Below are 15,611 nucleotides of genomic sequence, written 5' to 3'. Positions count from 1 at the left end.
GTTTTCTGTAAGTCTTCACAAGGTTGGCACACACTGTTGCTGGTATGTTGGCCCATTCCTCCATGCAGATCTCCTCTAGAGCAGTGATGTTTTGGGGCTGTCGGCGGGCAACACGGACTTTTAACTCCCTCCAAAGGTTTTCGATGGGGTTGAGATGGGGAGACTGGCTAGGCCACTCCAGGACTTTGAAATGTTTCTTACGAAGCCACTCCTTTGTTGCCCTGGCAGTGTGCTTGGGATCATTGTCATGCTGAAAGACCCAGCCACGTTTCATCTTCATTGCCCTTGCTGATGGAAGGAGGTTTGCACCCAAAATCTCACAATACATGGCCCCATTCATTCTTTCATGTACACGGACCAGTCGTCCTGGTCCCTTTGCAGAGAAACAGCCCCAAAGCATGATGTTGCCACCCCCATGCTTCACAGTTGGTATGGTGTTCTTTGGATGCAACTCAGCATTCACTGTCCTCCAAACACGACGAGTTGTGTTTTTACCAAATAGTTCTACTTTGGTTTCATCTGACCATATGACATTCTCCCAATACTCTTCTGGAACATCCAAATGCTCTCTAGCAAACTTCAGACGTGCCTGGATATGAACTGGCTTAAGCAGAGGGACACGTCTGGCACTGCAAGATCTGAGTCCCTGGCGTCGTAGTGTGTTGCTGATGGTAGCCTTTGTAACGTTGGTCCCAGCTTTCTGCAGGTCATTCACTAGATCCCCCCTTGTGGTTCTGGGATTTTTCCTCACCGTTCTTGTGATCATTTTGACCCTACGGGCTGAGATCTTGCGTGGAGCCCCAGATCGAGGGAGATTAGTAGTGGTCTTGTAGGTTGTTGAGGGCTTTAAACTTCTACCTACCACTTTAGCCCAGCGTGTTCGTTTGATGGGAAGGAGATAGCAGGAACCACCGTCCCAAAATTATAGCAATAACAAAAAGGCCTTTATTAAAACAGGGATATCTCTGGGGATCTCACATCCTAACATCAGAAAGACCCAACACGTGTTTGTACATGCCGTCTTTATATACGATTTCTCCGCCCCCAAACGCTTAGATCTTCTTCTATACCTTACATGGTGTTGTTGTTCGAGCAAACATGATTTTGCTGTTCAAGCAGACATGACTTTTCCATTTGTTTCAACATATTAGAATATCTGTTCAAAAGGATGCTGTCCTACACCGGTATGTTGTACTTCTCCTTTATCAGTCTAACACTGCAGTCCTCAACTTCCCGTTGACCGGGTCATCTTCCCTTTGAAACTCCTTACACATCATGATTTCCTAAGGCCCTTCTTAGGGTTTACAGCTTAAACACATCTAATGCAGTAGTTATATTTAATTACTATATTATGTTAATGGTAAGCAAAATATTATTGTAGCTAATGCTATTGCTAAGCAAAAATAAACCCAAAATCACAACAAGGTCTTCCATTTTCTGATTATTGCTCCCACAGTAGATTTCTTCACACCAAGCTGCTTGCCTATTGCAGATTCAGTCTTCCCAGCCTGGTGCAGGTCTACAATTCGGTTTCTGGTGTCCTCCGACAGCTCTTTCGTCTTCACCATAGTGGAGTTTGGAGTGTGACTGTTTGAGGTTGTGGGCAGGTGTCTTTTATACTGTTAACGACTTCAAACAGGTGCCATTAATACAGGTAATGAGTGGGGGAAAGAGGAGCCTCTTAAAAAAGTTACAGGTCTGTGACAGCCAGAAATCTTGCTTGTTTGTAGGTGACCAAATACTTATTTTCCACCATTTATTTGCAAATAAATTCTTTAAAAGTCAGACAAAATGATTTTCTCAATTTTTTTTTCACATTTTGTCTCTCATAGTTGAGGTCTACCTATGATGTCAATTACAGGCCTCTCTCATCTTTTTAAGTGGGAGAACTTGCACAATTGGTGACTGACTAAATACTTATTTTCCCCACTGTATATAGTATGTAGGAGGAGGAGGAGCTAATGAGGAGAGTTACACCATCATCACTAGGGGAGGAGCTAATGAGGAGTTATACCATCATCATTAGGGGAGGAGCTAATGGAGTGGTAGACTGTCATCAGTGAATTTATTTACCAGTTCAGTTTTCTTTTCTCTACTCCTAAATTTAAAAGATTACTGGAAACATCATTTGATGGGATCTGAATTAATGTATTCGTATGTGAAAGAACCTTTATTATGGGATTGAACTGTGTACTAAAAATATGAACCTGCTCACAGCCAACCATCTACAAACTTATCCTGTATTTTTTTTTTTATTTTATTCAAACATTATTATATTATTCAAATAATAAAATATAATTTGCTGTTTGTTTACTATTTAATAATTGTTTAATAATGCTGACTAGGGGTGACCTGCAATAGTCGCTGATTCTACTATAGTCGACTATACCCCCTAATCGACTATGAACGTCATAGTCGAATGTACCATTCTAACTGCATGGAGGTGCCCAAGGATGCAGCTAAGCATTAGTTGTTACATGAAATGTCTTTGTTTTCGTTATATATAGCCTTTTCTCAAATAAAATCATCCTAATTTCTGTTAATAAATATTTAAAAATGATGTTTGCGCATTAACAATAGGCATCTTACTTACTACACATTAATAAATCACACCCTGCAGTTGCACAATCCAAATGAGCGGAGCTGAACACGCTACATCTGCCGAGATTATAATGGCTACTAAAAAAACGTCAAAAGTATTTTGAAAAAGATAAAGATGAATCAAACAAAGTAAAGTGCAAGTTATGTCATCAACGTCTTTCATTTCGCACGACAATAACCAGCATGGCATACCATTTACAACGCGTAAGGTGAAAAAAAAAAACAGTTCAGCCGTTTGTCGTTTCGGTAGTGTCGTGTCTCTCGTCGCGGTGCGTCTCGGCAAGTAGACCTATAAATTTTTTTTGTTGTTGTTTGCTTTTTAAACCCCGTTACTTGAACCTTTCCTTATATTTTCTTTTTTTTTTTTTTTTTTTATGGCCCACCTCCACCCCCCCATCTTTGGAGGACAACTTTGTTTTTATGTACAGATTTAAATGGCAATTGTAACAATTTTGTATAATATATAGTGTAGTGATAACAATATATAATATAGTGATAACAATATGCAAAGTGATAATTATTGGGGTTAGGTGGACCAAGAAAAGAGGGGGAGAGAAAGAATAAAAAAGGAAAAGACAAAGAGGCAGGAAAAGAAAGAAAGAAAAGAAAAATTATAATAATAATAATAAAAAATAAAATAATAATAATAATAATAATAAAATAAAACACGCAACCAGCTCAAATGGCCACTGCAAAGAAGAACAGAAAGTAAACTAAATACATATAGTACAAATGAGTGCGATGTATGGGTGTGTGTGAGTGTGTGTTTATTTGCAACCTAAAAGTGCAACATAGGATAGATGTATGGAATGTACTTACCAGCAAGGGTGGATAGCTGCGACAACACTCCCCCAGAGGCCAGAGGTGAGCAGAGAAAGACCCGGGAATCCCACCCGCCCACGGCCCCCCATGGAGCGGTGGAGTACCAGAGCCGCACTTCCCAGAAACCCTCACATGCCCGCCCCCGCAGGTGGGAGAGAGAGACCCCGGACAGCGCCCCACCAGTCAAGAAGCGCAGGTCCAGGGGAACCGGAGGGAACAGAGCCCCCCCCCCCAGGATGCCCCCCCGTCATGGGCCAGCGGCAGAGCCACGGCGCCACTCGCCCGGAAAGCCACCCACCACCCGGCAGGGCCCACCTCCCGCCCAGGAGCACCCGGCCGCCCCGAACCACAACCGCCCAGGGGAGCGGGCCAACCGTCCCCATGCCGGGGGGCCAAGCCGGACCCCGGAACCCCAAGGCGCCCCCCCTCTGGAGTGGTGCAGTAATCTCAGGGGAGCATCCAGGAGTGAACCGGGCACGACCAGCCCCCGACCCCGAACCAGCTGTCCTCACCCACACACCCAAACCCAGATCCACATTCGCCCCTACACACCCCCACCATGCACACACCCACCCCCACACACATACACATACACTCAAATTCACCCTCACACGCAGACCCCACACACATACACCCACACGCACATTCTCCCCGACACAAATTCCCTCACACACTCGACCACACCCATACACACTCCTGCGCACACACACACACCCCCAAAATTACCCACACATGGCCACACATCCCCTCCCTCCAACACGCACCCACCCATCCACCCACTCAAAAAGAAACAAGGACAAAGACACACACCTATCCAAACCAGCACGCCCTCTGCGGCGGGGGCGAATGGCTGGACCAGCAAGGACCGGCGGCAGTCCCAGGAAGCCACCAGCCCAGTCCCGCTCCGGCGACCCCACCCCCGCCCCAGCAGGAAACGGGTGAAGGAAGGCCTTCCCACCCCTCCACCCCCAGTGCTGTGTTGTGTGTAGGTGTTGGTGTATATGCATGTATGGTAGTGTATGATACTATGGTGCAGTTAAAATTGAGGGGACAGGTGCTAGGACAAATGTGGGCAAAGCACCGGGCCACTGGGCAGTGTATGTCCACACCGTCCCCTCAAAGGCCCTCAATGTCTAAAGTGCCGTAAAAAAACTGAGGTACAGACAGTGGTGAGGAGACGGGTGAACCATGGTAGCAGGCCCACCTCGTCAACCTCTGAGTACATGCCTGCCCCCAGAATCCTAAATGTACAAGGACTGTGTGTGTGTGTGTGTGTGTGTGTGTGTGTGTGGGGAAGGGGGGGTGGGGGGGGTGGGGGGGGGGGGGTGGGAATGCTTGGGTCCAGAGGAAAGGGTCCTCTGGAAGAGGAGAGCCAGCTTGCTAGCTGGCTCATTGAGCACCGAGCTTCGCTGCCCCCCCAGCTCAAGGCAGGGAGTGGTCGACCCGGGGAGACCAGGGCGGCAACCCTCCCCACCACCACATCCAAGCCCAGATCCACACCACCCCCACCACAGAGAGCAGCCGGTCCGCACATCCACATACACCTAGACACACATTTCCTTCACACACGTATGCACTCACACACATTTAACCCATAAATATATACATATATATGCACATACATACATACATATATATATATATATATATATGTATATATATATATATATATATATATATATATATATGTATATGTATATATATATATATATATATATATATATATATATATATATATATATATATATATTAGTGGTGGGACTTTAACGCGTAAATTTTTTTAATTAATTAATTTAATTAATTACAGGATTAATTAATTACAGGAAAATTAACGCACTAAAAAAATTAACGCATTTTAACGCATTTAACGCATGAGACACTTTTGCACCGTGGAATGTTTCTCAGTGCACGAGTTCCAGACATACAGATATGGACGCGATGAACAATAAAGCTGGGCGTACACTGTGCGATTTTTGGCCCATTTTCAGCCGATTTTTCACTCGTGCGACTATTTTTGTGATCGGGCCGAGTTTCGGCTCAATCGCGTGTCATGCATCGTATAGTTTACACAGGTAAACGAGGAGCGATTCACACCTCACGACCAACTCCCGATCAGAAATCACAGCGTCGCAAGAATATCAAACATGTTTGAAATTCAAATCGCTCCTCGTGAGAGTATTGCACTGTTGAAGCAGCTCCACGAGCCGACTCTCCCTGCGATTTAGTCGTACAGTTTGAGCTGGAGCTGAGTACACGATTTAAAATATCGTACAGTGTACGCCCGGCTTTAGATCATGATGAAGATTACTGGAGAGGCTATGCTGGTGGATGGGAAATTTAAATACAAGAAACTTCCAGATGATAGTACAAACACAAATAGTGTTATTTGCACTTTATGTAGGAAGGAGTTCGCTTATCACAGGAGCACTCCCACCCTTCGTTACCACCTCAACGCAAAACATGTTGGGGCTAACGCGCAGGTCAGTAGGCTAATGATAACTTAGCTGCTAAATGTATTCCTAGTACGATAGGGTGACCAAACGTCCGTATTTCCCGGGACATGTCTGTATTTCACATCCTGTCCCGGGCGTCCCGGGTTTTTTTTAAAGTGAGGAAATGTCCTGGCTTTTAAATTACCTTCATTGGATCATTAAGACTGGATTAAACTTTTGCGAGTGGCCGTAGCACACGACTTCGCACGCGTTTATACATGACGCGTCACATTATTTGCAGTGTTGTTCGCTCTCTGTGGTCAAAGATAAAGGCTTACAAGAAGCGCTGCACATTGCGTCAACTGATGCAAGTTACAAACTACCGTCCAGAAAGACAATGTCGAAGAAGCAGCTGTATGATGAGGAAAGGGAAGTAAAACAGGTTATTGTGAAGAGCGCCACAAATGTGGCTCTGACTGGGGATCACTGGACCTCTGTTAGCAACAAGAATTATCTTGGTGTGACAGCTCATATTATAGATGATGAATGAAAGATCCAGTCATTTGCTTTGAGCATGCAGAAGACCACTTCTAGGCACTATGGAGATGTCTGTGGCAGAGGCCTGGGAAATTAAAGAAAAAAATACCATCTAAAATGGTATTAAAAAACATCTCCTGATTTACTTCAATTCTTCCAATATCCTGAGCAAAACTCCCAAAATTAAACAACATTTTTGGTCAGAATTTCCAGTGTTCTGAACTGTTTTCTGCACTCATCTATTGGTCTGTGTAGTAGACTGGGGGGAAAATAAATGTTGAAGATTATGTTCATTGATTCATTCATCATTCAAACTTAAATTAATATTTCTCATGTTAAATACTGAAATGCGATTAAAATGCGATTAATTTCGATTAATTAATTACAAAGCTTCCGATTAATTCGATTAATTTTTTTAATCGCGTCCCACCCCTAATATATATATATATATATAAATATATACATACACCTACATACGTACATACATATACATCTACCCATACATATACACCCACACACACTAGTCCCATATACACAACACCCCTGTGTATGCAGCCACAACCATACCAATCGCACAGTGATCAAACGATGACAGACATCAACAGCATTGAGGACATGCTGGTCGGAATCCGGAACCCTACCTCCCGGCCCACCCCAGACATCCCCACCAGCCACCACCCCACTCCCACCGCCCAGGCACCTCAGAGCCCCCAGGCCCAGACCCAACGCCCCGACACAAGGCCGACCGACCCACCCCACTCAGCGGTGCGGCCGCCGCGGCACAGGTCCCCCCCGCACGGGCAGGGCCCTAGCTCGGGGCCGGGGGGCCCCAGGCAGCGGGCCCCGCCACCCGGCCCCGCAGGGGAGGTCAGCCACCCCGCCGAGGGCCAGCATCTGCTCCCCCCGCACCCCGGCCCCACACCCCAGAGCCCAGAGGGAGCGCCACCCAAGCCCCCCCCCCCCCCCCCACCACCGCCCGCCAGGGCAAGCACATGCCATCCCAGGTCGGCAGCACCGGCCCTCCAGCCCAGAAAGTGGCCGGCACGAGCAGTCTCCCCGGGGTCGACCCCCAGCCACCAACCGGCCCTCCAGGAGCTGAAGTCCCCGCCAACCACCCCGACTAGCTAATGGAACTGATCAGTGGGAACCAAAGAGAGTTAAATTCCTCCAACTGGTCTTTAGAGGAAGCAGACATTCTCTCCAGACAGATGTGATCGAGTAATAAATTTTTGTAATGAGTAATATGCAGGTTCTTTTTCGTTTTCCAATTGATGAGAATGGTTTTCTTCGCGATGCATAGGGCAGTGAGAACTAAGTGTGATATGTTTGCCTCTGTATCTAATTCACTGACGTCTCCTAGGATGCACAGTCTGGGGGAAGTTGGGATGCAGCTTTTAAGCCCCGTGGACAATTCTACACATACCTTCTTCCAGAATTCCTGAACAGGCCTACAGTCCCATATAGCATGCATATAGTTATCAATTATATTGCCTGTACAGTGGGTGCATATGTTTGATTGTGCTAGGCCCATTTGGAACATCCTTTGTCCTGTATAGTGTGTTCTATGAAGGACTTTGTATTGTATAAGTTGTAAGTTGGGGCTTTTACTTATTTTGAAGATATTTGTACATATGTCAGTCCAGAAATGTTGATCTGGATTAATAAATAGATCTCGTTCCCATTTGGCTATCGGAAGGGAGATTGAGTCATCAAATTTTAACAATAATTTATACAATTTTGATAATAATTTAGGAGTATATAGATTAAAAAATTCAGTTATCCATGCTGATATTTCTAAATTCAGTTGATTGCGGTTGAATCTTTGTTGAATGATGGATTTTAATTGTTGATATTCCAGAAATCTACTGTTGTTTATTCCATATTCTGATACAAGTTCCTGAAATGTGACAAAGTTTCCATCTTTAATAACATGTTCTAAATTTTTTATTCCCTTGTCATGCCATGATGAAAAATGTAGTACTTTCTTGTTCTGACAGATGTCTGGATTGTTCCAAATGGGTGTTAGTTTGCATGGGATGAGTGGAGACCGAGTTAATTTAAGGAATTCCCACCAGGCTGTCAGTGAAGTATTTATACTAATGCTTTTAAAACAGTCCTGACGGTTAATATTAGAACTAATGTAAGGTAGGTCTGAGAGTTTTATTTTCCCGCAGAATGCTTGTTCTAGGTCCAACCATGGCCTGTCTATTAAGTCGTGTTTGACCCATTTTAAAATGTACTGTAATCTATTGGCTAAGAAATATTGATAAAAATTTGGTAATTCTAAGCCACCATTGCGTTTTGGCTTTTGCAAGGTTTTCATACTTATTCTTGATGGCTTGTTTTTCCATAGAAATTTTGAGATGTTTGAATCTAAGGATTTAAACCAAGCAGCAGAGGGTTTATTTGGGATTAGTGAGAATAAATATTTAACTTTGGGTAGAACCATCATTTTAATGGTAGCCACTCTCCCCATGAGTGATATAGGTAAAGCGTTCCAACGTGTGAGATCATCTTCTATTGTTTTTAATAGAGGGATATGATTTAACTGCACCAAGTCTAACAGTTTAGCAGAGACATGTATGCCTAAATATCTAATATTACCTGATTGTAGTGGAGTGTTGGTCGTGTTCTGGTAACTACAGTTGTGATCAAATTTATTCAACCCCCAATGCTGCGAAGGGTTTTATGGAATTTAGTGCACATTTGTAATTGTGTTCATAATGAAATCTTACAAGGACTTGTTAAAGAACTAAATGCAACTAAGATAGCATCAATTTTTTTTGTCATAAAGTATTAAATGGCCTTTTTGTGATTTCTTCATTGACACAATTATTCAACCCCTTTACGACTACCACTCCTAAGAACAGAGGTTCATTCCAGTGTTTTCTATCAGGTATTGAAAACATCTGTGGATGTCAACGAGCAGCAATCAAGCATGATAAGCACCAATTAGGCAGATTTAAAAGGACTGTGATACTCAGCTCCTTCTAGACATCTACTGGTGTGTTTCCAAGCATGGTGAAGGCAAGAGAATGGTCCCAGAAGACAAGAGAAGAGGTTATTGCTCTTCACAAGAATGGCAATGGATATAAAAAGATTGCGAAGTTGTTAAATATTCCAAGAGACACTATCGGAAGTATCATTCGCAAGTTCAAGTTAAAGGGCACAGTGGAAACGTTACCTGGTCGTGGCAGAAAGAAGATCCTGACCGCGACTGCTGTGCGCTACCTGAAGCGTAATGTGGAGAAAAATCCCCGCGTGACTGCTAAGGAACTGAAAAAAGACCTGTCAGATGTGGGCACTGAAGTTTCAGCTCAGACAATAAGGCACGCACTGCATAACGAAGACCTCCATGCCAGAACGCCCAGACGCACCCCCTTGCTGACTCCAAAGAACAAGAAAAGTCGACTGCAGTATGCCAAAAGTCATGTGGACAAGCCACAAAGGTTTTGGAACAGTGTACTGTGGTCAGATGAAACTAAATTAGAACTGTTTGGGACAATGGACCAGCGCTATGTTTGGAGAAGGAAGAACCAGGCTTATGAACAAAAGAACACCTTGCCTACTGTGAAGCATGGCGGGGGGTCAATTATGCTTTGGGGCTGTTTTGCTTCTAATGGTACAGGAAAGCTTCAACGTGTGCAGGGTACCATGAATTCCCTTCAGTACCAGGAGATCTTGGAGGAAAATGTGATGGAGTCAGTCACAAACCTGCGGCTTGGGAGACGTTGGTCCTTCCAACAGGACAATGATCCGAAGCACACATCCAAGTCCACTAGAGCATGGTTGAACATGAAAGGCTGGAACATTCTAGAGTGGCCATCGCAATCACCAGACTTAAATCCAATTGAGAACCTCTGGTGGGACCTAAAGAAGGCAGTTGCAGTGCGCAAGCCTAAGAATGTGACTGAACTGGAGGCTTTTGCCCATGAAGAATGGGCTAAGATACCCATAGGTCGCTGCAAGACACTTGTGTCAAGCTATGCTTCACGCTTGAAAGCTGTCATAACTGGAAAAGGATGTTGTACTAAGTACTAAAAAATAATGTCACTAGGGGGTTGAATAAAACTGATAATGATGTGAGCACAGTAAAGACATTTGTGGTTATTCCATCATAAATATTATGTTATGTTTGTCTAATTTATAAGTGCCTCTTTGATATAATTGTAAATAAGATGACTGAAATGATCAAAATCAATGTCAAACTGGCCAAAACACTTTATTTCAGTGGGGGTTGAATAAATTTGATCACAACTGTACAATTTATAGGCAAAACTGTTGATTTGCCCCAGTTGATGGAATATTCTGTTATAGAAGAGAAGCTGTCTAAGTTTGATTGTATTCGGAAGGGAAGCTTGTGTGTTCTGCAGAAAAAGTAATACATCATCTGCGTAGAGACTTATCTTATGGTTTGTGGTTCCTGTGTTAATTCCTGTAATATTTGCATTTTGTCGAATTGCTGCTGCTAATGGCTCAATGAAGAGAACGAAAAGTGAGGGTGATAGTGGGCAGCCCTGCCTGGTGCCCCTCTGCAGAGTGAAGCTTTGTGAGGTGATGTTGTTTGTCCTAACCCGTGCATTAGGAGAACTATGTAAGGCTTTGATCCAGTTTATGAAGGATGGGCCAAATCCAAATTTGTGTAGAACTGCTAATAAATATTTCCAGTTTACCCGGTCAAATGCTTTTTCTGCATCTAAAGATACAATGGTAGTCTCTAATTTGTTAATTGTGCAGTAATCTATTATGTTTATTAGTCTGCGTGTATTGTTAGCAGATTGTCTACCCTTGATAAAACCTGTTTGGGCTGGATGTATTATAAGTGGGGTGATTTTCTCTAGTCTTCTGGCAAGTGTTTTGCAAATAATTTTAAGGTCTACGTTTATGAGTGAAATGGGGCGATAGCTGGAAGGAAGTGTAGGGTCTTTGCCTGGCTTTAGAAGTACACTGATGTTAGCAGAATTCATGTCTGGAGACAGGACATGATCTTTTTGAATTTGAGTGACCATTCTAAAAAAGGTTGGTTCTAGCACAGACCAAAATTCTTTGTAGAATTCTACAGGAAATCCATCTGGTCCTGGAGCTTTGTTATTTGGTAGCTGCTGTAGGGCTTCATGTAATTCGGGCAGAGCAAGTGGTGAATCCAGTGCAACAATTTGTTCGTTTTCCAGCTTTGGGAGATTTATATTATTAATAAATTCTTCAATAGCTGAATCAGATGGATTAATCTGTGATGCATACAAAGCTTTATAAAACTCTTTAAAAGCTTTATTTGTTGTGGGTCGTGAATAATGCTACCTGTTGAGTTCTTAATAGAGGAGATAGTTGTTTTTTCCTTATTAAGCTTTAACTGATTAGTAAGGAATTTTCCAGATTTATTGCCATGTTCAAAATTCTGCCAACGCAGTCTTTGCAGTAAAAATTGTGTCTTTTTATCTATTATTTCATTTAATTCCAGTTTGAGTTTCCTCAGCTTGTTCATTGTGTGTTCTTGTGGTGAAGCAGCATGGGCAGCTTCTAAAGATTTTATTTTTTCTTCCAATTCTAATACCTGTGTTTTTTCTTTATTCTTCTTATGTGTGCAGTAGGATATTATTTTCCCCCGCATTACTGCCTTCCCTGCTTCCCAAAGAACACACGGAGAGGTACCTGGTAGATCGTTATATTCTAAATATGTTGCCCATTCTTTTTTGAAGTAATTAATGAAATCTTGTTCCTTAAGTAATGATGTATTTAATCTCCAGTTCCTCGTTGCTGGTGTGGTTCTTTTCTGTGTCAAAGAGAGAGAGACCGGTGCATGGTCACTGATAGTGATAGGATGAATACGAGTGTCTGTGACATCTGTCATAATAGAATTGCTAACTAAGAAGTTGTCTATACGAGAATGTGAGTGGTGTACTGCTGAAAAAAGGTGTGATCCCGGAGAGTGGGGTGTTGTGAACGCCACACATCAGAGAGCCCAAAATCGTTCATATATTGTTTTAGGGTGTCTACAGACTGCCAGTTCCTTTGACTCACTGCTGTACTGAGCCTGTCAATATCTGGATCAAGTGCCAAGTTGAAGTCTCCTCCTATTATTAGTTTGGTGTCAGAGTGATCAGAGAGTGCAGTGAAAATATTGTGGAAAAAGGAGGGGTCGTCAACATTCGGTCCATATATGTTAGCAAAACATAAACGCATATTTAGAATGGATAGGTTAAGTATTATATATCTACCATCTGGATCTGTTATATTGTTGCTAATGGAAAAGCTTATCCTTTTGTTAATTAATATGGCCACCCCCCTTTGTTTTGAGTTGTAACAGGCTGAGTACAAGTGTGGGAACTGAGGAGAGGTCAGTGTGTATGTAGGTGTTTCAGACATATGTGTTTCCTGTAGAAAGACAATATCTGCTCGTAAGTCCTTTAGCCGATTAAAAATTTTCAATCTCTTTTCCCTCGAACCAGTTCCACGTACATTCCATGTGACGAACTTCAGTGAACTCATGTTAAAACTACTTGTTTGAGTGTTGGATGGTTGCTAAAGGTGTGTGTGTTGCACTTCTGTGTAGTATGCCTGTGTTGAATGTTTCGTGTATGTGTCTGCGTCTGCGCTATATGCCTGAGTGTATGTCTGTGCCTGCTTGAATTGGTCATGTGTGTGTATCCCCTGTGTGTTAGTGTGAGATTGTGCTATATGTCTACGTGTGTGTCTGTTTTGCATACCTGCCTGCATGAGCGTGTGTGTGTGCACACAATAGCCTACATTGCAGTCTTGAAAGTGGGTGAACAAATTGCCGGGTGAGTGTAGAAAGAGAAAAAGAGAGGGGAAGGGAAGAGGAAAAGGTGACGTACACTAAAAGTGCATAGCCTATACAACAAAAAAAGTATAAACAACTAGGACTTATGACGGAAAACATACGGTACGGTGCTAATTAGACCGGCATTAGTTAATTAAACTTAGACATGTCATTGTTCTAGGCGAAAAGTAATGTGTAGTAAGGAGTTGGTGTCGGTGTTGATACAGTTCACCTGTTTAGAACAGCCATGGTGTTGTGTTGGTGTCGCGGTAGAGTTGACCGTTCACGTAGAGTTTATCCACTGATATCACAGCCCGGGAACCTGCCTGGATGAAACTCTTGCGTATGGGAAACAAGACCTTGCGTCGCTCCAGGATTTCTTTGGGGAACTGATCGTTAATACTGAAGTTGGTTCCCTTCAGCTCCCGGCCACGGCTCTTCAGCAGTTCTTTATGTTTGAAATGTTCAAATTTTGCCACGATCGGTCTGGGTCTCCGCGCCTCTGGCCGTTTCCCCCCAAGGCGGTGAACGCGGTGAAAGCTGATGTTTTTGACGGTTGCCTCTGAGATTTTTAGGTGAGTCTGTATACCCAGCTAACAAAAAAACGTCCCGAGGACGTCCCGCGAACCAACACTGCGAACGTCCTCTGGACGTTTTTTTGTAGGGTCGCCAAAATGTTTCAGGGGACGTTCAGTGGACGTTACAAAGGACGTTTGTAGGACCACCTGGAAACATCCAGAGGACAATGAGCGGACGTTTAAGGAACGTCCTTTAAACGTCTCTTATGTGTTAAATTGTTTAGGTCTACTTCTTATGTTACTTCTAAAACAACTTAGATTTTATTGATTTAGTAAATCCGGGTATTGCATATGGAATAAAAATGAACACACAAGAAGTGATAGGCTGTAAACAAGTTATTATTTTTTATTTGAAATGCGAAAAAAGTGTCTGATGTGCGCATTTTGAATGCCGTTTCAAGCCTCCTTTTCACACGTTTCTTGGGGTGAAGCCTAAAATAGACAAAGATACACGTTTGTTAACATTTAATTTTGTGACCTCTAGTTATAATAAAGCGTTCGATAAATGAAGTAATTTGAACGTTTTGCTTGAAGAACATCAGCTACTCAAATCAATGCTAACCCAGCTAGGTAGCTATAGTTGGCATTAACTTGTTAATGTGGCTAGCTACTTATAGCGAATGCTATCGTCGGCTGTTATCTGTGGCTGAGACCATCAACATCAGTTAACGTTACTTACTATTGAAGTCTTAATGCAGTGATTCATATAACTTTATCATTTGGTAGCGTAGCGTAGTGATAATTTAGCTCTAGCCATGACCATATAGAAATAATGTCCAGCCACAGATGGGCATCCGTTTTTGGTACAACTGTTTGATTTTGCTGATCGGGTTTTATGATTATCCAGAGGGGTTAGCTGAGGGTTTATTAAAATCACCTCATACATTAGCCGCAACTCAGAAGATAAATTTACTAAGATATGTATTTACTAGCTAACCATATTTTTATCAAATGTAGGTGACTCACCTTGAATTTAAAATAACGGCTTCTGTCAGAATATTCATGTTAGCTAACGTTCCTACGTCGCGAGAAGACGGCTCGTGCGTTTATGTTCCCGCTTGCTAATCCTCTAGTGAGTAAAACTCTAAATCAGCTGACTGCCTTTCACGCACGCACCATGACAACGGTCGCGGGACCACGTCCGGACGTTCTCAAACGTTCTCTAAATGTAACAAAAATAACGTTATTTCAACGACTATACGGGGACGTCACCGAACGTCCTGTGAATGTATCTTTGGGAACGTTCCGCCAGGACTTCGAGGGGACCTGCTGGGAACGTCCGTTATGGCCTAGGAACGTCCTATCGCGAACGTTATAAAAAACCTCTAATAAGAACGTCCGCGAACGTCCCCGGGACGTTCACTGTTTGCTGGGTAAAAGTTTTCACCGTAGTCTCGGGGTCTTCGTCCGCCTTCTCCGGGATACCTGCAAATATAAGATTGTCTCTCATACTGCGGGACTGTAGATCGATGATAGTTTCTTTAATTTTTTTGTTTTCTTCAGAGAGTCGGGTCATTCCCTCGGTTCACCGACTCTCTGAGAACCGTGTTTTCAGCCTTATATTTTCTTGCTGTTGTGTGGCAATTTTTTTATATTTTCAGGCAGGCATATTTTATTTAAAATATTTTTGACATTTTGCACTTTGATATGCGCAATGCGCACTGACGGTTAATGTTCTCTAACGTTTCATAAAAAATAAATAAGTAAATAAATAAAAGCTGAATAAAGCCAACCTACCATGTTTATTCATTTATCTGAGTGTTTTAGGTTTTTATTTTGAAGAGGAAAAAAGTCCTGAATGAGAACGGGATCCCGTTTAAGGTGCTCTAAATAAATAATAATAATAATAATAAACCCGATTCG

At 42.8% G+C, this 15,611-nt stretch overlaps 2 protein-coding genes across 7 annotated transcripts in view; both read left to right on the top strand.

Annotated features, from left to right (window-relative positions):
- The window catches only part of LOC143487654 (sialoadhesin-like), a 178,546-nt gene that overhangs the window by 77,713 nt on the left and 85,222 nt on the right, over window positions 1-15,611 (top strand). The gene's annotated exons all lie outside the window — the stretch shown is intronic.
- LOC143487641 (NACHT, LRR and PYD domains-containing protein 3-like) overlaps window positions 1-15,611 on the top strand; it is a 61,144-nt gene that overhangs the window by 6,399 nt on the left and 39,134 nt on the right. The window contains exon 1 of one of the 6 annotated variants that reach the window (XM_076986693.1): window positions 5,257-5,903. The exons of the other annotated variants lie outside the window; for them this stretch is intronic. The gene's annotated coding sequence lies outside the window, so the exon portion shown is untranslated. Of the gene's footprint in view, window positions 1-5,256; window positions 5,904-15,611 lie in introns of those variants that run through there. 6 annotated transcript variants of the gene reach the window in all.

This window comes from Brachyhypopomus gauderio, unplaced genomic scaffold (genome assembly GCF_052324685.1).
Source record: "Brachyhypopomus gauderio isolate BG-103 unplaced genomic scaffold, BGAUD_0.2 sc49, whole genome shotgun sequence".
NCBI lineage: Eukaryota > Metazoa > Chordata > Actinopteri > Gymnotiformes > Hypopomidae > Brachyhypopomus > Brachyhypopomus gauderio.
The sequence above is the reverse complement of the archived record's forward strand: the minus strand, read 5'-3'. Positions and strand labels throughout refer to the sequence as shown.